The sequence below is a fragment of the Furipterus horrens genome, unplaced genomic scaffold (assembly GCF_987537825.1).
Source record: "Furipterus horrens unplaced genomic scaffold, mFurHor1.1.pri manual_scaffold_8, whole genome shotgun sequence".
NCBI lineage: Eukaryota > Metazoa > Chordata > Mammalia > Chiroptera > Furipteridae > Furipterus > Furipterus horrens.
The window spans coordinates 108,204,910-108,225,884 of NW_028327178.1; positions in this window are offsets into that span (position 1 = coordinate 108,204,910).

Below are 20,975 nucleotides of genomic sequence, written 5' to 3' on the forward strand. Positions count from 1 at the left end.
TGAGCCAGTAAAATTGTGCTGCTCAAATCTGGTTACACTGAGGACGGGGAGACCTGTTTTCAGGGTGCAGCTGAGGCACATCCACAAGTTACCGGCAAAGAGCAGCGAAACGTGTAATGGTCCAAAAGGCATCACTTGAAACCAAGAGAAATCACGACAAGCAGGAAGGGGCAACATTTCCTCTACTTCACAATTCCAGTAAATGACTTAGTTAAATTCAAAAAGGCAACAGAGAGAATAAACCCCAAAAGGCAGAACAGCTGGTATTCGTTACATGGTTATAGAGAAATATTGGGAGCGACTTTGAAATTCAGTGGGTACCCTAACAAGCGCATCCGTTCAGGCCCCACAGTCTCTGGCTGGGGGGTTTCAGGGTCAGGAGGCAGATTGTTAAAGACGAACAGTCGTGCCAATAACTCCTGTGTGCAGAGATGTGAGCATCATCACCCTGGACACGACCAGCTTGGGACCATCCGTGAGGCCACGTCAGGGCGCCTTGGCACGACCACATGCAGTACTCTGGCTCCTCCGTTAAATCAGTTTTCACATCATCAGTGAGTTAAATAAAACTGCAGACACGTCTTCACTTTACATCTGTATGAAGGTCATGAGTATACCCCCTCTTAAAATTTATCCTTTAAGAGTAAGGCTTTGCTGTTGATACTCTAACGTAAAATCATCAGCCAGAAAGGTCCACAAACGGGGACGTGCAAGCTCGGGAACAGCCACGGAAAGGAAGGTTAGGGTGTCCGTCGCCGCCGGTCCTCATCCAGACCTATCGCCTACCACAGCGACAGCCCCTGAAAATTATTGTGGGGTCAGGACTATGTGGATGCGGCTTATCGTTCAAATGAAATAAAATGAGCTTCTCTACCTAAACTCAAAAACCAATGGAAAGATGACACTTTCTGATGTCGGGGAGCAGGACCTGTCCAGTAAGGTGTCCCGCATGGCTGCGCGTCGCTCTCCGGGTGCCCGCGCCTGGCGGCCCCAGGAAAAACAGACAGAAGACAGATGATCGTCATGGGGTGCGGAGCCCACATCAGCCAGGCCCATGTGGGTGTGGTGAAGGACACTGAGTCCTCTGCACAATCTGTCCTGGGGGTGCTGAGGGGGGAGAAATGAGCTCTGACACAGTGATGGGGGGTAAGGGGGAGCCTAGGCCAGGAAGGGACCTGGGAGTGACAAGCGGAAGAGTTGGCGGCTGCCGTGTAAAGTGGCACCCTACCCGCTGGGTCTCAGAACCATGAGGGATGTTATCAAAACTGCAGACCCCGGGGCTCTACCGCCTTCCGCCTTCTGCCCTCGCCGTGACTCAGACGCATGGCCGGAGGGGAGCCGCACCTGGGCCCGGCGGCATCCAGACCTGAGCGGGGGCCTGGAGGTGAGGCGGGAGAGCGCCCAGTGTGGGGACCTGAAAGGCCAAAAGGGTCTGGATGTTACCCTGGAAACCAAGAACCGATCCCACAGGTTTTGAAGCCCAGGAGTGGGGTGAGGAGCAGCGACCTGGAAAGCTCAGGAAGGAGGAACAGAAGGGCCCGGGGGAAGTGACCAGCAGGGAGGCGACCTCGAGCCCACAGGAAAGAAGACTGGGGTGCTCTTGCTCTGTCCCGCAGCCCAGCCTCCCAGGTCAAGCGTGGGAACAGATGAGCGCAGAACGGAGCTGCCATTCCACAGGGGCAGACTCGCAGACACAAAGCCGCGCCGTGGGCCCTGAATGTGCCCTGACTGGTGAATCGGCAATCACACTGGGCAAAACTTCACGTCCCCCAAATTTCTCAGTGGCTGCCAGTCTAGCGGCGTGACTAATATCACCCAGATTTGTAGCGCAAAAGGCATACACGTTATTCTCATCCTCCTTTGGCCTTAACACATGGCGAAGAGTCACGGGCAGGGGCCTGGCGCGCACCCGCGGCCCTCGTCAGGCAGCTGCTGGGCACTCACTAGGCCACCGCCCCCGCGGCGCTGCCCAGGGGCCCCCGGGGCACTGACACAGAGGCACCCAGCTCTAGGACTCCCTGCCCCCAGTCGATCTCAGTACATAATGCACCTGGTGAGTGCTAGAGCAAAAGAGACCCTTAACATCTCCGCATGGTACCTGAGACCTATCTTCCTGCATGAGTCACGGGGGGAGAGCAGAGGGGTACCACTGGCCTTCAAAAGGAGGAATGTGACAACCAAGTGACAGGCCACTAACAGGGACGAGGGTGGGGTAGGCACTGGAAGGTACGCAAATCACCCCAGAGGATGAAAGGCAGGCTTTGCTCGCAGGGGCACCAGCGCCGTCACTACAGCCAAGTCCCCCGGCTCATGCCCCTGTGCCCAGAACGGCAGGCCCGCTCTTGCACAAGCCCGTCGGCTGGGCGCTGTGCGTTCCGATGGCGCAAAACGGCAGTGCCGCTCAGTGGTCCCTCTCCAGGCTGTGTCCCCTGAGCAAGGCCAGAAATGTGACAGGCATCAATTTTGAATTCTTTCATGTTTTGCGTTTTGGGAGCTGTGAAACAATACGTGCCCGCCTTCCTAACCTGAGAGAGCGTCCCATCACTACGCAAGTCACCACACGGCAGGAGCCGCAGGTGCGTAGCGGGGCCCTTGCTCGGCGCTGCCTTGCAGGGGATCTGGGAAGCAGAGGACAGTTGGGGTCACTGGGAACGTAAAGCTTATGTGCTGCCACCATGTCACCACCTGGGCTCCAGAAGCTGACGTGCAACATGCTGCCACAATGTCCAAGAAGGACACCTTCTTCTGAGTTCTGTCGAGCTATACAAGCGATAAAAGGCCAACTATTTCCCAAGTTTCACTCATATAAGGGTTTGGCTGAAGCTCAGGGTCACTGCTGGCCAGGTGCCCACTGCGCTCCTACCACGTGAATGAATAATTCATGGGCATTAACTTGTTTCACTTACCTTCCCTAAACCCTACGGCACGGGCATTATATATCCTCGTTTTTCCAGACAAGGAAACTAACACTCAAAGAGGTTATGTAAGTACTGCGACCAAAAGCAAATGGCGGTGAGGTGGGTCACCCAGCAGGAGCTGGGCACAGCAGAGGGGTGCCCTGTAGGTGCTGGAGAGGGATCGCACACTGGTGGAAACCAAAGCAGAGCAATCCCTTGCGAGAAGGGAACCCCACTGGGTGAAATGTGCATTGCTGCTGCTTTTCCCCCCGGGGCACCCCCATTCCACGTGGCTGAGTGGGGTAACCGGACCTCAAGCGAAAGTTGCAGTATTACTGATTTAAGAAGTCAGAACAGAGGCTGAGGTTGCCAGAGCAGCTGGCAAGTGAGGGTAGAAATCCTGGTGAGGAAGGAAGGAGGGAGCTGAGACAGGGAGCCCCCCCAAAGCTGGGATTAAACCCTACCCCAGGCTGGGTGCGCACAGGGGCGACGGTGAGGTTCCCAGAGAAAAGCAAGAGCATGAAGGCCAAGGGCCTGCGTGGCTGCAGCCGCTGACGCCGGCAAGGGAAACAGACCCTGACTGTGTGCCGGAGCCCAGTCAACGTTCTTCAGGGGGAAGTAACAGAATCCGGAGTTTCTACAATGTTTCTTCGAGAAGATACTACAGACAATAAAAAATTCATAGACATGAGAAGCAATGGGAAAATGTGACCCACATTCAAGATAAATATCAGTCAGTGGAAAGAAACGCAAGGAAGACCCAGATATTAGAGTGAGCTGGCTTTAAAAGGACTTTAAAATAGCTACTGTGGATACGCACAAAGACCAAAATGAAAACAGGGCCGCAACAAATGAACAGACAGGAAATCTCATCAAAGAAATGAAAACTATACAAAAGAATCAAAACTTCTGGTAATAGCACAGTAGCTTAGTCAGACTTACCCCTCGTGCAGGTAACAATTATGGAATCTTAAAAAAAAACATAAAGAAACAATCATTGGCGAGCAAACAAAAGGCAGAAGGTAGCCTTCAAAGCTGAACTGCAACAGGAGAGATTTGCAAGCAATCCCGCTTGGGACGGCTCCCAGAGGACCCCCAGGGCAGCAGCAGCAGCAAGACCCTAAACCAACTGAGCGGAGTGCAGTGTGCTCACGGCCAAGGAGACCAGACAAGGTACCCGCCTGCGACATTACAACAGTATCACCTCAGAGAAATAAAACAGAACCCAGAGTCTCTGCAGCATATCATTTATAATGTGTAGTGTTCGACTTAAAATAACTACCTATGTACTGACAGCCCCAAGTGAGCCATAGTTTTTAAAAAGAGGCAGCGAAGGGGAATCCACACCAAGATATCCAAATGTCACAACTCTCAGGCAAGAATTTTAAAGGAGCTATGCTAAACACATGCAGAGATTAAAAGGAACATACGTGCATAAAGAACACACAGGGAATCCCCACATCACAGAGAATGAGAAACTATAAAAAAAGGTCACAATGGAAATTCTAGAGATGAAAATCACAATAACTAAGAAATTTAACAGCTGGGCCTAACGGCAGACTGGAGGTGACAAAAGGTCATGGAACTTAACCTGCCTGGTTGATACAAATGATGAAATCTGAATCTCACAGACCTGGGGGATGATAGCCAGCGTCCCGACCTCGTGGACGCCAAGCCCAAAGAGAAAAGGGACAGGGAAGATGTACGTGAAGAAACAACAGCCAGAAGCTTCTTCCCGAGTCAGGGGAAGGCGTCAGCCCACGGAGCGCGGCAAATGCAACGCAGGGCGAGCCCTCGCTCTGCAGGGGTGAAGAGCAAAGTCTCAGGAGCAGCCAGAGGAAGAGGGCACAGGAGTGGGCAGCGGACGGCAGTGGACTTCTCCTGGTGACAAGTGCTGCAGGGAGAGACAGGAGCAACCCTGTCGGCCTGTCACGCTACACGCATACCACTGTCCTCCAAAAGTGAGGGCAAAACAGAGACCTTTCCATCAGCCAACCGAACTTTAAAAAGTACTGAAGGAGCCCTGACCGGGGCGGCTCAGTGGGTTTGGACGTGGTCCCACAAAGGGAAAGGTCGCTGGTTCGATTCCCAGTCAGGGCACAGGCCCGGGTTGCAGGTTCAGTCCCCGGTCAGAGCAAGAAAGAGAGGTAACTGATCAATGCTTCTCTCTCACATGGATGTTTCTCTCCCTCTCTTTCTCCCACCCTTCCCATCTCCCTAAAAATAAATAAATAAAATCTTTTTTAAAAAGTACTGAAGGAGCCCTGGCTGCTGTGGCTCAGTGGATTGAGCGTCAGGCCTGTGAGCCAAGTGTCGCTGGTTCGATTCCCACTTAGGACACATGACTAGGTTGCATGTCAGGTCCCCAGTTGGGGGTGTGAGTGAGAGGCAACCACACAGTGATGTTTCTCTCCCTCTCTTTCTCCTTTCCCCTCTCTCTAAAAATTAAATAAACTAACAAACAAATAAACTATTCTAAAAAATAAGTAAATAAAATATTTTTTTTAAAAGTACTGAAGGAAGTTCTTTAAGCTGAGAGGAAGTGATACCAGGTGGAAACTCGGATCTAGAAAAGGAAGAAAGAGCACCAAAATGGTAAAAACATGAGTATAAAAGGCTATACGTTTTTTCTTTCCTTTATAATTTTTAAAAAAGATGTAATTGTTTAAATCAGAAATTATAATGCCGTGACCTCAGGTCCATACCGTAACATGTGTGTGAAAACAAGGGCACAAGGAGGAGAGGCAGTGAGGGAACGTCACTACAAGGCACTGTACTTTCTGAAAATCCCCAACGGAGGAATTGAAGTGCAGCACTACAGAAGTACTCAATGAGCCCAAAGGAAGGCAGGAAGGACTTAACAGAGGAACAAAAATGCTTGAGACAAATGGAACACAAATAACAGAATGGCAGAATTAAATCCAAAATAATCAATAATTGCATTAAACTTAAATGGACTAAACGCTCCATTTAAAAGACAGAAACGGCCCTGGCTGCTGTGGCTCAGTGGATTGAGCGTCGGCCTGCGAGCCAAGTGTCGCTGGTTCGATTCCCAGTCAGGGCATGTGACAAGGTTGCACGTCAGGTCCCCAGTTGGGGGCGCGAGTGAGAGGCAACCACTCAGTGATATTTCTCTCCCTCTCTTTCTCCTTTCCCCTCTCTCTAAAGACAGATAAATAAAATAAATTTAGAAAAAATAAAAGAAAATAAAAGTAACTCTGTTAAAAAAAATAAAATAAAATAAAAGACAGAAACTGTCGGCGCGGATAGAAAAGCGAGACCCAACTCTATATGCCTCCAAGAGCAGGAACACTTTAAATGGGAAACATTCAAGGCAGTGACCAAAAGGACGCCGACGCTCCGTGACACACAGTGAGTGAGCAGAGGGACGCTGGGTGGCGATGGTGACGTCACCGCAGACTGCAAGCCACAGATTCCTCCCGGAGATGTTTTTTAAAGTCATGTCTTAAGTAAAGGGTCAATATATCACACAGATAGAAACATTAAATGTGTCGCTTTAAATCGTCGTCGTCGTCGGCAGCCGTCCGTCTCGAGAGACGATGGTGTAGCTTCTTAAGAGTCTATCTGCACCGCTGAGAATGGCTGTGCAGTCCGACTCGGGAGTGACACGGTATCTGTCTCCTCCCGTGTTGAATAGACATCTTGCGATGACGCTGGAGTGTACTCTCCAGTGAAGCTGAAGCTACAGAGCCTGGGCAGGGTGATATGGAGGGTCCGCTGTTGCCCATGCAGCAGACCCCCCCTCTCTTTGCAGCTGAAGGGTCCAAGGGAAAGACGGAGTCAATACAGCTTGGCTTCAGGTGCACCGCAGGAGTTGCCGGTGTTGACTACAACGTCAAACCGCCTTAGGGACTCCGGCTCCGGATTTTCTGTCGGGGTTTACTCCCTTAGCCTTTCCCCTGAAGAGGTATGCCGCAAGGCAGCGGAGGTTTTTTGGAGTCAGAGTTTTCCTTCTCTGATGTGCCCTGACTGGAAGATCGAACCAGCGACACTTAGCTCGCAGGCCGACGCTCAATCCACTGAGCTAAACCAGCCAGGGCATGTCGCTTTAAATACTTAAAATGGAAAAGGTAGGCTTAAAAGTACTGTTTCCTTCTTAAGGAGCTAGAAAGAAATGCAGGCAAACTGAACCCACGTCATCAGAAGGAAGGAAATAATGAACAGTAGAAGTCAACTGAAAAGAAAATAAGCAATGAAGAAACTGACAAAGTCAAGAATTGGTTCTTGGAAAATATTAATAAAATAGACAAGCCCCTAACAAGACTGATCGAGAAAGAAAAAAAATTATCAATATCATAAATGAAAGAAATAATGCTACAGATCTAACAGGCATTAGAGAGAGAAGGAAATATTGTAAATAACTTTATCCCAATAAACTTAACAACTCAGATAAAGTGAGTAAGTTCCCTAACACACAAGTTACCCAACGACACAGGAAAAATAACAAATCCCACGGCCCCATCTAATGAACTGACTCTGTTATCAGAAACCATCTCACAAAGAAAACCCGAGGACCAGAGGTTTTTACCCTTGAATTCTAACAAATATTTAAGGGGAAGAAATAACACCAATCTTAAACAACATCTTTCAGAAAATAGAAGAACAGGGAATACTTCCCAACTCAATTTTTGAGGCCACAATAACCCTGATTCTAAAACCTGACAAAAACACAATAGGAAAAGAAAATTGCCCACAACAGTCCTCTTGAATATAGATGTGAAAACCCTCAGCAAGAGGCTGGCGAATAATGGAGAAGGAACACTCTTCACAGCAGAACGCCCACCAAATCAGCAATGGAGCCAACTCTCGGGGTGAAGGGTGACGAAAAACCCCCTCAGATGGTTTCAGAGTGACGCCCCTCATCACTCCTGGAGGGCTCGGGAAGCGGCCCACTGCAGAAGCGTGGCAGACGCCGCCTCTGCCTACGAGGTGACCGGAGCAGGCGTCACCAGTCCCAGGGCAGAGGCCAGTCTCACGGCACAGGACAGACGCCGGCCTCGCGGCACAGGACAGACGCCGGTCTCACGGCACAGGACAGACGCCGGCCTCATGGCACAGGACAGACGCCGGCCTCGCGGCACAGGACAGACGCCGGCCTCGCGGCACAGGACAGACGCCGGTCTCGCGGCACAGGACAGACGCCGGTCTCGCGGCACAGGACAGACGCCGGTCTCGCGGCACAGGACAGACACCGGTCTCATGGCACAGGACAGACGCCGGTCTCACGGCACAGGACAGACGCCGGCCTCACGGCACAGGACAGACGCCGGCCTCGCGGCACAGGACAGACACCGGTCTCATGGCACAGGACAGACGCCGGCCTCACGGCACAGGACAGACGCCGGTCTCGCGGCACAGGACAGACACCGGTCTCATGGCACAGGACAGACGCCGGTCTCACGGCACAGGACAGACGCCGGCCTCACGGCACAGGACAGACGCCGGCCTCGCGGCACAGGACAGACGCCGGCCTCGCGGCACAGGACAGATGCCGGTCTCATGGCACAGGACAGACGCCGGCCTCACGGCACAGGACAGACGCCGATCTCGCGGCACAGGACAGACACCGGTCTCATGGCACAGGACAGACGCCGATCTCGCGGCACAGGACAGACGACAGTCTCGCAGCATGCGAGAACACTTCCCCGACACCCTGCCAGACGCAGAGCCTCCGGCTCCTCATGGGAAGCGTCACCCCCGACCCCAACCGGGACATGCTCTACCAAAGCGCCGGCCATACTCGTCCCACATGTTAAGGTTACGGAATTCAAAGACAGACCCAGGATCTGTTCCAGATGAACCGTGACAACCCGGTGCACTGTGGGGTCCTGGACAAATGACAACATGGCAACACGAGCTGTCCTGGTTCTGAGCCCCGGGCCACAGGTGTTGAAGAGAACCACCTGGTTGTAAGGGGTGTGCCCTGAAGCACATGTTTGGGAGCAAAGGCGAGCAGTGGCTCCCATTTACTCTCAGGTGGCTGAGAGAAACACATACCCGTGTGCACATGCATGCCCACGTGTGTGTGGGGGGGGCGCAAACGTGCGCATGTGCAGAGAACACGCCAGAACCAACGGCGCTGCACATGAACTGTGGGGAAGCAGGATGAGGGGTGACAGGAGTTTATTCCTGCAACTTTTCTACGAATTTGAAATGAAAACAAAATGAAGAATCCCCCCCTCTAATTTTTAAGAACTCTCCCAGTCCCCCGAGAAAAAGAGAAAGGAGGGGAAGGGAGGAAGGAATGGAGGGGGGACGGAGGCAGGGCAGGAAGGAGTCCTGGGTTAGCAGCCCCCCCACTGCACACAGCAGACAGGAAGGGCCACTGTCCCCAGGACATGAGTGACGAAGAGGCTCGGTCCTCCTGGTCTGATGCACGGCAGCGTGGCAGAGCGACGGCCACAAGAGAGGAGGAGGCCAGGCTTCTGCATCCAGGGTGACGGGCGACCGAGGAGCACCCTGCGCACCTGCCACACCCACGTGACCTTAGTACCACCTGTCTGAAACAAACCCCGAAGCATGAAAGGAAATGTGACAAGAAACGACATTCCCGCGGCCCTGGGAACCCCCTGCATGGAATAAGGATCCAGCATGTAACCGCAACATTGTTTTGAAATAAACGCACAAATAAAAATGAGCTTCAAAATAGGGATGACAGCAAAAAGTGAGGAAGCCTTAATGTGAAAACGTGTTGGGAGAGAAAAATAGGCTTCTGACAATTAGTGATAATCTCAGAATGCTAATGGCCTTCCTGCAAGCACGCGGAATTATAATTGGTCTCCAGCGGCCTGTTCTCGCTGTCGGGACGTGATTACAGGATACAGCGCTCCCAGTGTTCGCCGATTCCCTCGTTCAACCAGCAACGTTGATCGCGCACTGACCCTGGGCCTGGCACTGTACTGGGCGCCAGTGGGGGGGAGACGCCCGTGTTTACGACGCTCACCACTTGGGAGGAGAGACAGACCAACGAATGAAGTTCCCAATTCGGCTGCTAGACGAGAGAAGACAGACAGGAACCCAGCTTTCCGAGCGCACGAATGCGGGCGTCCCTCCATGTTCTGGCGCAGCGAGCAGACTTCACAAAACAAAACCCGTGCACGTGTGAGAAACCCACCCGCAACCCGTTCTGCGTCGCTCCGCTTCAGAGTGCGCGGGACGTGTCCGCCTGGCGGTCTCCGATCCTCCTGGTCATGCGTGCACTAGGGCGCGGGCATCAGGATCCACGGGCTGCAACTTCCATTGGGAATGAAAGTCTAACAGACAGACAGATGCACGAGCTGTCTACGGAGACCTGACGTTTCCGGGGAGCGGGAAGCACTTCCTGGGAAACAGCACTGTCCCCAGAGGCGGATTTAATGGCGGGCACACCGGGCCTGCGCCGTGAGCCCCGACTTCGGAAGGGCCCCGCAAAACCCCAACTTGACACCTTCTTCTAATGACACCAAGTTTGCTTTCACATGTGCAATCTAATTACGTACAAGTTTACAATCAGCGGTAAAACCTGATCGTGGGTTTATGCTCGCTTATGTTCATCATTTCCTTACCACGCTGCACATCGCACACACACTACGCTGCAGAGGCCCGGCGGGCGGTGCTCCCGCTCAGCGCTCAGCGGGCAATGGAATCATGTTTGCTACTTTGTACGTACAGAGGTTCTCCCGTGGTGCAGACTCACGATATATATACACACAGGGATGTAAATGAGTCTGTAGAGATGTACTTGTTTCACTTACGGTTTTAAAAATAGTTTTCTGTGCATATAAACATTTTTATTTTCCCTGTCTCTCTCTTTTTTTTAAGGAGCCCAATATTTTCTTCTGTGCCCGGGGCCTCAACTGACCTTAAGCCGCAACTGACCTTAAGCTGCCTCTGCCTGAGCGTGTGTTTAGGGACATGCAGATGCGGCCATATTCCCACCATGGGGCACAGAGAGAGCCCCCAAACCCCAGGGCATCAGAGCGGGCCTGTGTGCTGCTCCTCACACGTGCCACCTCCCCACAAGCCCACGTCGGTATCCCCAGTGTTGGGGGCTGACTCACAGACCAGTGGAACAAGAACCCTGCCGCCCCTGGGGGCTCTGAGAATCACACGCGGCCTTCTTTCCTTGAAGAATGAGGCCTGCCCCCCACCCAAGTGTCCAAAGATGGGACACACTTTGTTTTCAATCCGTCCTTTCCTTGCTGAAAAGACACAGGGCCCAAATGTGCTCCATGACTCCGGGTGCCCACGAAATGAGTCCCCTCCAAGACCCTGGGCCTTGGGGCCCCAGGGAAGGAACACGGAACGGCTTCGGAACGTGAGCAAAGCCGCACGGGCCGCGCCAGAGCCCCGGCCCGCTTCCCCCGGGGCGCCTGCAGCCACACCTGAGTGCTTGCACGTTCCGGGAATGATATCAGCAACTCGGCTGGGATGGAAAATCCAACTTATGTGAACTAATTTGTTCTGCAAGTGATTTGTGGAGATCGCTTTTTTGAAGACTTGCTATATTTTCCAAATATTTTTACCACACACACAAAAAAGAACAATATTGCTGACAAGAATGGAGTGGTTGGAAACAAAACAAAATAAAAATCATGCAGAAATGCCTTTCGCATTATTTTTCATGGTTTATCAGTCTTTAGGGATAAGATATTTGGTTGCCAGCTGTAACCTTGGAAACTCGCCTAACCAACTTTCAAACAAAAAAGATCAAGTTGGCAAAGTTCACTGCTCAACTGCCAAATACCCCAACTAAATGATGTTATCCGGGTTTGTTTCGCACAATAAATTTAATTTCTTAGAGAGAAACTTGAAATTTATAAGAGCACCCTGGAGAATTTGAATTTTAATAATCAATTATTCTTCAGCCTGATTCATCTTAGAAACATATGGGATATGCAGAATATTAAATTAAGTTTAAAAAGCCAGACCTCTAACTCACAGCTGAGGAAAGCTTTTACATAAATGAAGAATAATTGCCAAATGTTCTGATGCCGTGATACAATTTTTTGGCCGCGTGGTGTATAATGTTTCCGCACTTAGAGAAAGAAAAGAATTCCTTTCTCTCACGTCATTCTCGCCCAGCCAAGAAAACAGCTCTGCTCTGCGGTCGCTGTGCACACAGCTGGGCCCAGCCTGGTCCCATCCTCAGGGAGGGTGCCCCCCAAAGGCTGGCATGATGCTGGGACGCTTTCCCTCTGGAGCACGGACAGAAAGCCCGCGCTGGGCAGCACCTCCCATGTAGGTCAGGGGACAGCAGCCGGGGCACAGCCAGGAAGACAAGGCGGCCCTGGGCGACCTTCCCTTTGGGCCACAAGGCAGCAGGCACGAGGACAGGCTGTGGGGTCTTGGGACGACCTGTGACGGCCAGCACAGACCCCTCAACAGCTAGTGTGTGGACAGGGGTCCAGAGGCGAGCAGAGGGCGCCTGATCACGCAATCCCTTCGCAGTGCGTGCAGAGCTTACAAGCCCAGGGACCCCACCCAACTCACCGGGAAAAGCGGGAGCAGCGGGGCTCAGCCTACTCCCGTCACTGTGAGCCTCTGGCTGCTACCAGCACAAACTCCCCAGCGCGGCCTCCCCCACGCTGCGGTGCGCGTCTGCGCTCCTCAGGCCACTTTCCTACTCGCTGACACGCTGACTTCAGTCTCGTCCTAATCAATAAAACAGGCATGTGTCTACCAGATTGTGACTGTCCTCGTACCACCTCAAGTCGCCACCCCTAACACACTGGGCTCCCTCCTTTGGGAAACAAGGCCCACGGCCCGAGCAGGGTCAAGGACTCCCCTGCAAACCGCAGCACGCTGCCCAGCCGAGGTCCAAGCCTGCCACCTCGGTCCTGCCCGGGTCCCACATGTCCCACACTGTGCCAACCGGTGACACAGGGACAGACCCTCTCGCACGGGCTCAGGTCTGAACGTAAACGTTCTCTGGGCGCGGCCAGACCTCCAGCCCCCTTGTCTATGATGAGAACGGTGCAGGCCAACAGCAGACGCACGCGACTCTCCGCGCCAGGGGCCCGGAGTGAGGAATGGGAGACGAAGCATCGGTCGCGGCGCCCAGTGGAGCCTGGGCAGTCCTCCAACAGCCCAGATGGCCCCGGGAAACCGACCCGACAGCCGGCTCCCCAACACACACAACCACACCCCTCTGCAGCCCAGGTGCCTCACCTCTAAAACAAGGATGAATTAACAAGGGTGCCCCTGCCCCACAGGGAGGTTTGGAGGAGCAAACAAGGTACCCTGGCTCATCTGGGAGCACGCGTGGTCTGTTCCGGGGAGGGCTCCAGAATGGCAGGTGTTATGTGGCAGCAGTCACACGGTAACATAAATAATATGCCCCATGTCGTTAATGTTATACCTCCCATGAGTCTCTGCACGATCAGTGGCCATGAAAAGGACCTGATAACAAACGGAGACAGGATGGCCAGAGACGTAGACACTGGATGGGACCTGGAATGCCCACTCCCACGTGCAAAAAGCAAGTGTCTTTGCTGAAGTGAGAACCCTGGCTCATCAGCGGCCCTCAGGCACGCCCAGCGGCCCACACTGTGGGTTTCTGGGAGGGCAGCCGCTGTTACGGGGGGACAGAGGCCGACGGGAGCCGGGGGAGGGGCACTTGGAAGGGCGGTGGAGATCGAAGGGAGGGGCAGGTGGCCGTGGCGTCTCTGGGGCTGGGGACAGGCAGCCCCCAAAGGCATGCGGATGTGCATGAGGGCATCAGTCTGAAGCGTGCTCAGTACGATGACTTCATCCCGTTCCTGTGTCTAAAGGTGACAGGGATGAAAAGGGGGTGCTCTCCTGGGGTGACGTCCTTCTCGTGGGACAGAGGAGATAGGATGTGGGTGTAACTGGAGGCGGACGCAGGGAGGAGGGGTTCCCACGGCCACCGGCACGCGCCGTCAGCAAGCCCAGGCTGAGTCGGGCCCTGGGCCAGAGCTGGGGGTCACACCACAGGTGCACTGCCCTCCTGGAGTCCAGCAGATGGCAACAGCATGGGACGAAGCTCCGGGAAGCGTCCAATCCGCTGACCCAGGATGGTGTCACTTTCAAGAATGCATCCAGAGGAAAGAGAAAAGCCACCAGAAGGAGGAAGCTGCGTCCTTCCCAGCGCTCTCTGCCTCGAGGCACAAGAAGGCTGAGCGAAACCTACACGTCCCTGCACAGTTGGAAAGATAAAAGGCTAGGAAGCACGACATCTGGGGATTTTCTGGGGCAGAACGCGTGTCCGCACCTCTGCTCCCCAGCACGAAGCGCTCGGCCTGGCTCCTAACGGGCACGCAGGGCCTATGGGAGGAAACAAACGAACGGAAGAAGCCACCGCATCGCGATGAGACCTGAGTGGGGAAAGCGCAAGCCCCTTGAAGAGAAAACACAAAACGAATCAAAATACTGATGTGAGGAGAGCAGAGAGAGGACAGCGCTCTTCCTTCTCTGAAAACGACATTTAACCCTGCCACACTGTTCAGCGGCTCAAAGTGAGTGTCTGCTCTCTTAGAAGCGCTTGGCTCAAGGAAGAAATACAAGCCCAACTTGCAGAATTTCTTGAAAATTACAATGATGAAAACTTGGCATATCATAAAGAATTATAAATACATTTAGCCTTTGGGGAAATTCACCCCCAAATAAACTGATACAGGTAGAAATGATGCAAGGCTATTCGTTGCAACAATTTTAAAGTCGCAAAGAGAGGTAACCCAAGTGTCCACCAATAAACTATGATACCTATGGCCTGCGGAGTACTATGCAGCCATGAAAAAGAAACAAGGAAGCCTTCCCTGGACTCCTATGGACTGACCTTCAGGACACTCTAGACAGTGGGAAAAGCAAGGGACAGCAGCAGACACAGTAGTCACCTTACATCTGAGAGGAACAACAGGGGGCAGAATGCAAGGACATATGTGTATCTGCTTAGAATTGTGTGTGTGTGTGTGTGTTTTAAAGGTAAGAATAACCCATAACCTAATCAAAATAGCTTATTAGGCACGCCTAAAGAATCTGCTGGTAAAGGAGAGACCGCAGGGCGGATCAGGATGCAAGGCACGTTTCTCTGAATGTACTTACTCTGTTTTACAGCTTTCCCTGTTGAATCATGTAAAAACATTTTAAATAATTATAGGTCTAAATTAAATCAAAATGTAAAAGCTAAAGCAATTCCTACAAATAAAAATAAATGAAAACAAATGAGCCTAAATGCATATCAAGTTGTTAGCCTACCCACGAGGAGACGGGCTAATGCAAGTGGCTGTGAACCGCGGTGACGGTCCCACGGCTCTGCCACTCTAGGGGCAGGCGGCCTAAGAACAGCAAACAATCTTAAGCTGTGTTCAATAATTCTACCACAGAGAGATAATAGTGGTATTTTCCTTTTGGATACACACACATTAGTACCATTAAGAAGCAAGATTTGCACTGTGTAAATAAAAAAAAAGATATGTATATATATATATATATATATATATATATATATATATATATGTATATACAAATCAAATAAGTAAAAGCCCTATAAGCATCTGGTATCTCCAACTAAGTTTGAGTTGGAAATATCAATACAGCCTCAGGAGGAATTTTCACTTTTTTAAGAAAATCAATTGCTCTGTCGCTAGGAGCAATGACTGGTCTCGTAGCAAGGAGCGCCCCCGGCGCCTACACCCCGGCCTCCTGTGATCATTTCCCTCTTAAAGGAACAAGGGCTCCTCGGAGAAATGGCCCTTTGTGGGGAGCGGGGAGCTGTCCAAGTCTGCTAGGTCATGTCAAGGAGATTCAGGAGCCAACCTGAAGGTCCCTGCCGGTCAGAGCTGGGATCATTCGATCATTAAAAAGAGTGCCCGCAACAGATGAAAATATCTAATAGGTTCAAATTCACGGGTTTATAACAATCCTCAAAGTAAACAAATTTTTAAAACCTAATTGGTAACGTTTGTGGATTATTAGAACACCGACTAATTATTCGAGAAACTGGTAACTAAAGGGAAAAAATAAAGCGTTTATCCTGCTTTCCACAGACAGACAGATTTTCAGGGTTCCCAAAGAGCTGAGTGGCAAGTGCTTTACAGAAAAGTCCCAGCTCCGAGAAGAAGAAGGACGGACGGGACCCGAGCATCACAACTGCAGCCTCCGCTGCACCCCTGGGCCCGAGCAACGACCCCCCGCAGCTGCTCCTGGGCCGATGGGGACCCGGAAGGACAGGTGAGGCTGACAACCTTGCATCGAGAGACACAGCTGTCCGCGTTCTGATCCGACACAGCGCCTAGGACATGTTCTCACCGGACAGTACAAATCTCGGAGCCTGGCAGCGCCTCTCACCTAACCGCCAGTCCGTGGGGAGCACCGAAAACAGAGGCTGAGCGTCTCGGACGACGCTGTGGAGACAGGAGCCACCAGGTCCCCAGGGGGGGAACTCTGGTGGGATGAATGACCCAGTTTCCTCAACAAATAAACAGCAGGGGGAAGGGGAGGGAGAACGTCATCAATTAAGAGACTTAAAGACGTGTCAACCAACCACCGCGGGTGAGTCCCGGGTGTCTTCTGATTTGAACCGCCTATCTGCAAAACCCAGATCTATGAGAAAACTGGGGGAGCTGGAACAAAGACTGGATAGTAGACGATATTAGGAAGCCGCTGATAATTTTTACACTTGTGATAATGGCGCTGTCATTATGTTTTTTAAAGTGTCTGTGTTTCTTAGAGTGCAATGCTAAAGCATTCACAGTGGAAATGATACGGCGTCTGGGAAATGCTTTTATCTGGGTTGGATTTATCTCGGTAGGAGAACTGAAAAAAGACCGGTCAAATGCTAATGGCAGCTGAAGCGGGGTGCGGGTACAGGAGCAGTCATTTTAATATTCTCTGTTCTGCTATGTGTGTTTGGAAATTTCCATAATAAAAGGTAAAAAAAAAGAAAAAAAGGAAGAACCATCTTATGATAATAAGAACAAGTGTTACCTTCCTCCCACGTGATTAGAGGGATGGGGCACAAATAGACCTTTTGTGCCTGAATCACCCAACTCTGAGAAGCTGTTTCCTGAACCACGAAGATCAGTCAAATAAGACTAAAGAGAATTTGCTACAGAGACCTTGAGATCACAATTTTACACACCTGACTGTTTGGTTCTGCGAAGTACCTCACTACAATAGGTAGGAGATATTCGGAGACCACCACTGGAAAATCTGATCTGCTTTCTTGTGGAAAAAAAAAAAAAAGGCAATAGGAGGAATCTGTTCCATCAGCTCAGTCTGCACTGTGGGTTCTGCAGTGATAAAAAAAAACAACAAAAAAAGAATTATAAAAAAATAAGCCAAGCTTCTTATATAGTACATACTGATAGTTTTTAGCTTTTCTTACTAAAACACTTCATCAAAAAAATTAGACGGATGCCACTTAAGAATCGTTTCCATCTGGAGTATTTACACTACAGACAGGCTTAAGCAGCTGAGAAGCTGTAAGGGAACACGCAAACACAGGAAGAAGAGGGAATGACGGCCCTGTTATAACAGCCACATGTAAACCAAGGAGGGCGCAAGGAGGCCGCACGCTGGGCCAGCGTCCAAGAGCCATTGCGACTCATGGCATATGTGCCAGACCTGTGGGCTGTGCTTATTTAAATTCCAGCCAGAATGTATACATTATAAATAATTCTTTCATAAATGCACTCCCCCACCATCCACACATCCCAATTATTTCCAAGGGAAAGCATTAAACCGAAGAGCGGCTTGAGCACCAATATACCACATTAAACTTAACACAAATATATAATTGCTCCAGCGCTGTAAATGGTGACTCATTTATAAAGAGAATCCATTTAAGGACTCAAAACATCCACGTGGGCCTTTTTAAAAGCGTTGTGTCATCGTCGGATGAATATTTTAAACCAATATGGGATCTATATGGAAGGCTTATTGTTCTATTTTCAGTTAAAATGATCAAAATCTAAAACAAGCCTAAGATTTCTGAAACTTTCTGAAGTTGTTCACCAGTCATTATAAATGTGGGGTGGGGGGGCCACTGTCAGTACCTGCAAACCCACTACTCTCTCATCTCCCTTATCTTTGGTGGGGCAGAGGGGCAGGGGAGGGAGGGTGGAAGGGGTGGGGGAGAGGTGGGAGGACGTGGTGGGGAGAAGGAGGGGAGGGGGAGGGAGAGAGGAGGGGAGGAGGATGGAGAGGGGGACGGGAGGGGCAGGGGAGGGGCTGGGAGGGGGTGTTAACGTCTCAGCGTCTACTGTATGGCAGTGTGCTTTTTCCTTCCAGGACAGTAATCATGGAGGTAGAAAGAAAAAGAAACATCAAGATTAGTCTACAAGATCACAGGTGAGGGACACTAATGACTGGATTGTTCTGATCCAAAGGACTTCTTTTGGCTCGGTACTTCTTAGCAACCAATAGTCTGGCAAAACTCAAGACATACAAAAGGCCTAACTGCCAGGGCAAAGAGCACTCACAGCCATTAGTCATTCTAATTTTCTAAAAATAAGGATAATTTACGCCAAACAAGACACTTGTTCTTCATGATAAAGTCCATTTGTGGTTAGACACTGCTTAAAATTTATCGATTAATAAACAGGCTTTTTATATTAGCTCTCATTGGTTACGTACAATGCCTTGGAAATGCAGGCGTAAAAAGTGAAAGTGTGCATTCCTTGTACAAACCTGCATCTTCTTACGACCTGACCACGATCGCCGTGGCCGTGAAGAAGTCTTCCTCGGTGTCACTGAAGTCCTGGAAGGTATCGGGCAGCCCCCTGGCAATGATCTGACTGCAGAGATGAGACCCAATGCAACAGTTACGTGGGCAACACTGACCACCGGGACACAGGCTGCAGCGGGCGGCACAGCCAGGGAGCAAAGGACAGTCTGCGACCTCCATCCCGAGGGAGGACAGTGCCCAGGGGTGTCCAGAGATGATCATTCCCACATGGGTCAACATCCTCCAGGGACGGGCCTGGATCCTCTGGTCTGGAGGTCACTGGTGGCGGAAGTTGTCCACTTGGGACAAGGGAGAACCTTCTCTCCTCTTCTGACTGACTCTTCAGGCCTAGACAGACTCAGAAGACAGGCCCCAGGACGGCGGGAGGGAATTAAGTGACCAACACGTGCAGAAGGAAAAGACCCAAAGAGGCACCAATGGCCATCTCAGTCTCGAACGCCCTCTGCCACTAGGAGCCGGAGGCATCCCCCTGGCTGCCCCCACCCCATCGTGGGACAACCTAAAAGGTCCCCAGACATGGCCAAAGGGCCAGTGGGGGCAACATCGCTGCTGGTTGAGAACCATCACGTAAGAGGCGCTGCACAAAAGCTACAAGGGAACCCTCTGCACTATCCTGTAGGTTTTCTGTAAATCTAAAACATTTTAAAAGTGAAGTTTAAAGACATAAAACACAAAGGCAAAAAAGATGTCAAGCAACAGGAATGCACAGACATTGTCAGTGAGCCGGGAAAACAATGTAAGTTTCTCAAAAAGTTGGACTGCGCTGATTATTGAACCCAGCACCTCTGCCTCGGGCACTCGCCCACAGGGACTGAAAGGCCACGTCCACGCCCAGCCCCGCACGTGGAGGCCCGGTCCGCACACCCGGACGCCCGGTCCGCACAGCCCGACAGCGCGAAGAGGGCGGCTCCGGCGGCGGCCAGCAGGGGTCGCGCGCAGAGGCCGTGGGCGGCTCCACGAGGGAACTCGACTCGGCCACGAAAAGGAATGGACTGCCGGTTACCATGGGCGCAGATTTCAAACGCATTTTGCTAAGTTAGAAAAAAAGAGAGAGAAGGAGCCAGACAGAAAAGCCCACGTCCCACATGATGTCATACATACGAAGTCCTACAAACCTCACCACCAAAGAAGAACGGTGCAGCGGTGCCCGGGGAGGACGGGGCGGCCGCCAGGGGCAAACAAGGGAGCGGGGTGGGGTGGGGCGGTGGAAACGCGCCGACGTGCCCGCGGGGACCGCTGCGTGCCTGGGGACGGCTGCGCGACGGCCACGTGGACCCAGACTCTCCCTGCACGCTGGGAGCGGGTGCATGTGACTGCATGAGAAATAGGCCTCAATACCGCTGTTGGAGACAAGACCCCGGCGGGGCTCAGCCAGGGCGCTCAGCGGTGCCTGACGGTGGCCTGGGGCCCTCGGGAGCAAGAAGAGGGACTGGCGGGTGGCAAGGGACCGCTGCCCGCCTCTGTCCGCTCCTGTGACTGTCTGGTGACCCAGGAGCAGCACGTGCCACTTCTGACCACGCATCCAGAGAATTAGCTGAAGTCAGAAACCCACCTGGCTTTTCAGGAAAAGAAGACTAGAAACATGGGAGCCGAAGAGGAAGCCTGTCGGCCCGGTGGCCCCAGGAAGAAATCCATCGGCTCAGGCCTGTCTGCAGAGACTGAGCCGGCCCTGGGATGAAAGGCCACGACCTGGCAGCCAGGAGGTTTGGGAAAGTTGAAAGAGACACTCTCAAGGCTCTGATTACATTTCACTGGACTACATTCATGTCCCTCCCCTGGGAAATCAAGCCACTGCTTCTAGGGCCATAGAACGGGGACACAGATCAGCATCCAGCCTCAGGTGGTCACAGGGGACCCGCCCTCTCGAGGAGAGCAGGGAAAGCGGGGAGAGGGCCGGGAGCAGGCACAGATCCACCGCGGCGAATACAGATGGGACGGAGCTGAAGAGTCAAACCACTTGGTGCTCTGGCCCCTACACCGTGGGAAAGCCTGGCTTCTGTGTGTGGTGGTGGCCCGGAGAGGTCCGAGCGGATGAGCGAGGCCAGAAGCCTCGGCCTCGAGACCTCCGGCTTGTCAGCGACGCTGATGAGAGGAAACAGGACAGCTGGGCATGCCGGGAAAGGGTTCGGAGGAGGAGGTGAGGTCACGTGTGAGATGCGCCCGGCATGGGACGCGGCACCTGACGGGCCTCGAGCATGTCAGCCATCTGCATTACCGCAGAAGCGAAGAACTGCGATCAGAACGTCTGTCAAAGGAAGGACGTGTAAGTGAGTTATGCTGTCTATGCACCAACTCACTGTACGACCGTCTTTCAAGGCGCCTGTAGTTACACCCCGAGTCAGGGAGACACCCACGATGCGTTACATGCA